We start from the raw sequence: 6,000 nt of genomic DNA on the forward strand, positions 1-6,000 counted from the left end.
TGCCCTGAACAAACAAACAAACAAAAATTCTGAAAAACATAATTTTGGGATTTACAGCATGAGATGTTGTATATATTACATAATATAATACATTCTATATAACATAGTATATCTGTTATAAACTGTATACAATATTTTTGTTAAGGACATTGCGATATGATTTGCGTACAAATCCCCCCTTTTCAAGTCTGTGTCCTGGTGACTTTCTGCACGTGCGTGCGGTCGGGTGTGGGACAGCGCGGTGGCCAACTCCCTCCCACCCGCCACGATTCACCCACGGCCCCGATGACGTGGTCTGCGGGATGTCCCCGTGTTTCTGCCTCCTCCAGAGCGCCACGGTGAAAAGCGCTGTCAGACTCCGTCTCTGACTCCTTTCACTCAGCTTCGTGACCCGGAGATCCTCCCGCGCCGCTCGGGCACCAGGAGTCTGTCTCTGTTTACTGCTGAGCAGTGAGCCCTCGTGTGGACAGCTCAGAAACTGCTCATCCAGCCATCTGGTCGGTGGGACTGAGTTTTTGACGATTATGAACGAGGCTCGGATAAGTAATTGTGTGGACATTAATTTCACTTCCCTTGGATAAAGGCTGAGCAGCGAGATTGTCGGATCCTATGGTAAGTGTGTGTTTAACTTTATTAGAAGCTGCAAAGCTTTTCTCCCTTTCTCTTTTTTATTATCGCCTTCCCACTGAGAAACGCATGGATCTCTGCTGCTTGCACCCAGACCACACGCTTCGGTCGGTTCCCTAACGGTAGCCGCGGGCAGGCGCAGTGACACCTTCCTGCGCCTTCTGTTCACCTTTCGTTGTTCAGTAATGTTGGGCCTTTATATGTCCCTGTTGGCTGTTCACGCATCTTTACTAAATTGTCTAAACCTTTTGTCCACTTGTGTTGTTTGTCTTACTTTTTTTGAATTATAAAGACCCCTGTATATTTTGGAATTAAGACCTTTATCAGGTAGGAGTTTGTCAATATTTTTACCCAGTCTGTAACTCATCTTTCATATATTTGCTTAATTTTTATTAAGTGATATTTTAAATGTGCAGAAAAGTCCAGCAGGACTCTGTTAATACATGTTTTGCATCTCCCGTTTCTCTACTTCAGACCGGTCTCCCGCTTCCAGGAGGATGGAGATGAACGTCAAGGCCCTACATGTGCAGCTGTGGTTTTGCCGAGTTTCTGTTTACTCGGATATGTTTTGTTTTAGATGATGTTCTGTTCTTTTCTTTGGTGCATAAATGTTAATGAATTTTACAACATTATTAATAATCTGCTTTATTAATCGAGACAAACCAGCACCTCTACATGCTCTCAGCAGCCGTGTCTTGGGTCCCTCCTGCGTCCCCATCACTCTCACGCCCCGTGGGGGCCTTTCTTGGCGGACGCTTGGTCGAAGTGGGACGCGCCGGCGCAGCTGCCGCGGCGGAGTGTGGAGACAGTCGGCGAAACTCCACGAACGGTTTTCAGTTCTCTCTAAAAGGAAGGCTCAGTGTGGATCACATGGCAAGACATATGCTTGTGGAAATTCTACTTTTGTGTATTTTCAGAAAAGTTTCAAAATTAAACGTTGTATCTAAAAAAGAAATTTCCGCATGAGTGCCGCTTCTGGGTGGGAGGTGTAGATGCTCAGACGTGCAGGGCTGTCTCAGGCCGGCGGGTGACTGTCCCGCAGGTGCTTCATTAACCGGCCACCGCGGTCGGTGCTGAGCACGAGCAGTGCTGCTCCCAGTGGCGCCGGTTGGCCACGCGGGCTGCTCCAGTGCTCTCTGGTCTGACGGCAGTTTGCCCGTCGAGGGCCGATGGTGTGTTTGCAAACACGAGCTGCTTCAAAGCTGTTAGCCGTGATTTTCCTAAGCAGAGGTGACTTCAGAGCATCCAGTGACGTGAAGAAAGTCAAAGCAATTTTCCCATTCCTCGTGCTCTTTTTCTCTTTTGCTGACACAATACATGGAATATCTGTGATATTTACAAAACATGTTTACTCATTAGATTATTTACCACTGAAAATAAATCCCATGGGGTTGTTGCAAATTAGACCATTATCTAAAACTGGACACTGCTCTGACTGTAATTATTATTAATTATTGTTATGACTATATTCGTCTTATTAGTTGTACAATAGTATGAATCCAGTAGGACCTTGATTACTTTGCACATGGAGGACTTAATAGCACATTTCAAAGGAGAGGATTTGGCAAGTGGGTCAGCACATTGGTGCTTGTTGAGTAGGTGCTGCCTTCAACTCCTCGAATGTGTGTTTCTGTGCACGACGTCCAGGGATCCAAGCTAAGGAATAAAGGGGTTGGAAACACGGAACCGTGGAATTTCTGCCCTCAGGGGATTTGCAGTTTAATGAGGAGAGAAGAGTTTATAGGTGGTCACAAGACAATCAAAGTAAGGTACTCAACCAAAGAGAAATAAAACTACACGTGGAGCTCAAAGAATCGGAGAATTGTATGCAAGGTGGGCAGGAATGTCTCCACAGAAAACCTTAGCTTGGGGAATTTCTCAGAGAGTGGTTGGGTTTTATAGGGTCAGAGCTGGGTTACGGAGAAGCCAGTTCTGGGTGTGGGAGCAGCATGACCAAGGTGGAAGGGAGCAAACCGTGCAATAAACGGGGCCCAGTTGCCCTGTTATAAATCATCTGGAAACAGGAGGAAACAGATGAAGAGGCAAAACGACCCAGCGCGTCCCCACGGCGCACAGGTGAGCGCCAGCGCCTCGTACGCACGGATCACGCTGGTCACTCTTGTGAAAGACACTTTTAAGGGCGGTCTGGCCTGGAAACATGTGAACAGTGCAGTGGTGGGCACCACGGACACCTGCAGCTTCCGTCCTGCTGTCGTGAGGCTGCGGGTCAGCCGTCCGTCTGCCCCCTGCCCGTCCCAGGTGAGTGTTTCTAAGAGGCATTTACGCCAGGTCGGCGAGAGCACTTCCTGGGATATATGTACGCACTCCCCCAGACTTGCCTTAACTCAGTTCATTAACATGGCGTCCGCCTAGTTATTTAAGTCAAAACTTAGGAATTATTAATATCTTAAATAACACACATTCTCTCCATCCCATATCTGGAGTCCATTTGTCTTGAATCTAGTCTCTTCCACATAGACACCCCGAAGTTGGCCCGACCGCCAGCGTTTCTGTCGAGACTCTGACAAACACCCCTTGTCCTCTCTCTGCCCCCTCTCACCCCTCTGGGGCCCGTTCTCCGCACCCACCGTAGCTCCAGTGGTTATGGTTGGAAGGTCGCCAAGGAAGGCTCCCTTGTTCCCGGAAACTCTCTAGCGTCTCCCTCATTTACACTGGCTAAAATATAACCTGGGCGTGCAGCTAGGACCCCTGTCCCCTCCTGGGGGAAGCTGATCTGGGAGCAGGTCGCACCGCTGTCCTGTCTCCCGAGGCTGTGCCCTATGGTGGCCCCAACATGCAACTCTGTGCAGCCCGGCACCCCGTGACCACTGGCTGACTCTGACAGCTTCAGGGATTCCCTTTGTGCTCACGTTAAACTTCATCCTCCTGCCCTGGTCTTTATCTGCAATGCGGGTCACATATTTGACTTGTGTAACTTCATTTTGTCTCATTTCTCGATTTTGACTTGCTCAGAATCATCTACTGGAAACTTCCAACCCACAATAATCACGTGTAAGATTATTTATGGCTGGATTTCTCCTAGCGGCATTTGGGGTACAAAGGTTAGCTTGTACCCGCATTTTAAATTATTACATTTTTGAAAGGAAATAAATATTTTTCCTCTTCTGGGTAATTGCCCCAAGCTATCATCTATTCTCAGAAAGTTTTAGAAGAGACGTTTTTTAAATCAAAGCCTTATAGCATTTTATTAGAACATTGTATTTCCAGTGAGAATTTTATTTCCATGTCAAATAAAACCAACAAAGATTTACTAACTACCTCCTAAGTGCCTTTATTATATATTATAGACATCTTGAAAATTCAAAGAAAATTCAAGAACATCCCTGCTGAGGAAAAGCTTATAATCGATTCTGAGAAACAAGATATAAACACATGATGAGTAAAATAACAAAGTACCGCCACATCCGTTTTTAAACTTATTGTCAAATAAATTCCTCTGACGTTCATTGCTTCAGCAGTTCCTATGGAGAGGCTCAGGGGGGCTTTAGGAAGGAAACGGGGTTCGCAGTTTCAAGAGACACAGAGCAGGCACAGCAGCACCCAGGCAGGTGACAGGGCCTGGGTACCTGGTGGAGGCAGAAGAGACTAAGACACGTTTATGGGGCACAAAGTGAACCCCGCTGGGATCATGCCATGTGGCCCGAAGGTCAAAAATGGGCAGAGAATGGACTCTTCCTTGCTCATCTGTAGAACTGGTAGGAAGTATGGAAATCTGGAAAGAATATCGCCCACAGCCCAAAATAGCAACTTTCTGGGTCTGACATGGGTGCGTCCCGTGGCCACCCAGCGGCAGATACAATCCCTTCACCCGATGTTGTGTGTAAGATCATACCCAGCCCCGCCCCAGAGCGTCTGGGAGCATGAGGTGAGACAAAGCCTCTGGCAGGTGCTTTACAAGCAAGAGAATACCAGCAAATGCAAATTATTTGTTATTTAGAAACAAAGACATCAACAATTTATTTAACTGGGAAAATTTTGTGTTCGAATCCAGTGCTAGACCAACATGAGTGGATTTCTTTGTAAGGGTAGAAAGGAGTTAGGAGACGGATATAATATTCAGTGATTCATCACGCAATGCAAACGTCTCGTTCATCCTGACCACGCATGCTCACGAGTGCTAACTGTGCTACTGCAAAAATCCAAGGTGAGGAAACGAAGTTCTGTGGGTGAAATATTAGCGATGGAAGGTGCGAGAACGGTTTGGGAGGCTGGTGATCTGTGCCGACGCACTTTGGCACGTGCGCAAAACGGAGGGAGCCTTAACATCGCCCGAACGTGCTGCTGTTTCACCAAACGACACATCTCTTACTGGGAGGAGGAGTTGAAATAATTTTCCCCAGTGTGGAGGTTTTAAAAATACCTTTCTAAGTGTTTCTTTTCATGTAATCCAAAGACGGATGGGCTTATGTATTTGTTTCTTCTTTGGGGCTTAGTAGCTCAGAATGGATCAAACTGTCAGTTCATGACTCCCATCCTTACCCACGGAAGGACCCTAACTTGTTTTATTTGATTTTTCAGTTCAGACATTTCCATTTCCTTCCTTGTATCTTCCATTTCCTGCCTGAGAATTTTAATTTCTTTGCTGAGGCTTTGCTGCTTTTTCACTGTTTCAATCATGGTTGTGATGCTCCCGGAAGCATCTCTGGGGTGGCTGCTTTAAGATCTCCATGGGGTCACCCGGCACCGCTGTGCTTGCTGTCCCTGCCTCCTGCCTGTCCTCTCCCATCCACTCACGATCTTCCTGCTTCCTGGTGTGACTCGTGACTTGCTGTTGGGAGCTGCACATTTTTGGTGTTAGGTGTAGACTCTGGGTCTGATCTCTCCCATGTGACCCTCTAGGGGAATCTCTCTGTGGAAGCCCACGTCCCACTTGGCCTCCGCAGTTGCAGGAGGCAGCATTTTGGGATCATCCTGGCTGGAGGGCGGTGGCTGTTGTCCAAGGGCCTTCTGCCTCAGTGGGCTGCTCCTTTCTGCTGGCAAGACTTTCTTTGTGCCTGCTGGCATTCTGAGGTTTCTGGCATCTTCTGCTCTGAGTCCGAGAAGACCCAGGGTCTCACCGCGCTGCCATTCTTGGGCCTGGGGTCGCCAGCCTGTCTGTGGCCTTTGGAGTTTTTTTGTGCTTGTTTTACGCACAGTGGTCAAGGTCACTGGTAGTGCTCAGTGGAAAGAATACGGAGAAGTGTGCATATCCCATCTTCCCAGAGGGAAAGCCCCTTCTGTTCTTTTTTAACTTATTTTCTTACAGTGTATTTTTAACCTGTGAGAATCGGGGTCCTGAGAATATTATGGCTGAAGGACCAGGATCGCCCAGATTGGGCCTCAGGCCAGTCACCGCTTCGACCTGTGACTTGG

The sequence above is a fragment of the Propithecus coquereli genome, unplaced genomic scaffold (assembly GCF_000956105.1).
Source record: "Propithecus coquereli isolate 6110/MARCELLA unplaced genomic scaffold, Pcoq_1.0 Scaffold296, whole genome shotgun sequence".
NCBI classification, from domain to species: Eukaryota; Metazoa; Chordata; class Mammalia; order Primates; family Indriidae; genus Propithecus; species Propithecus coquereli.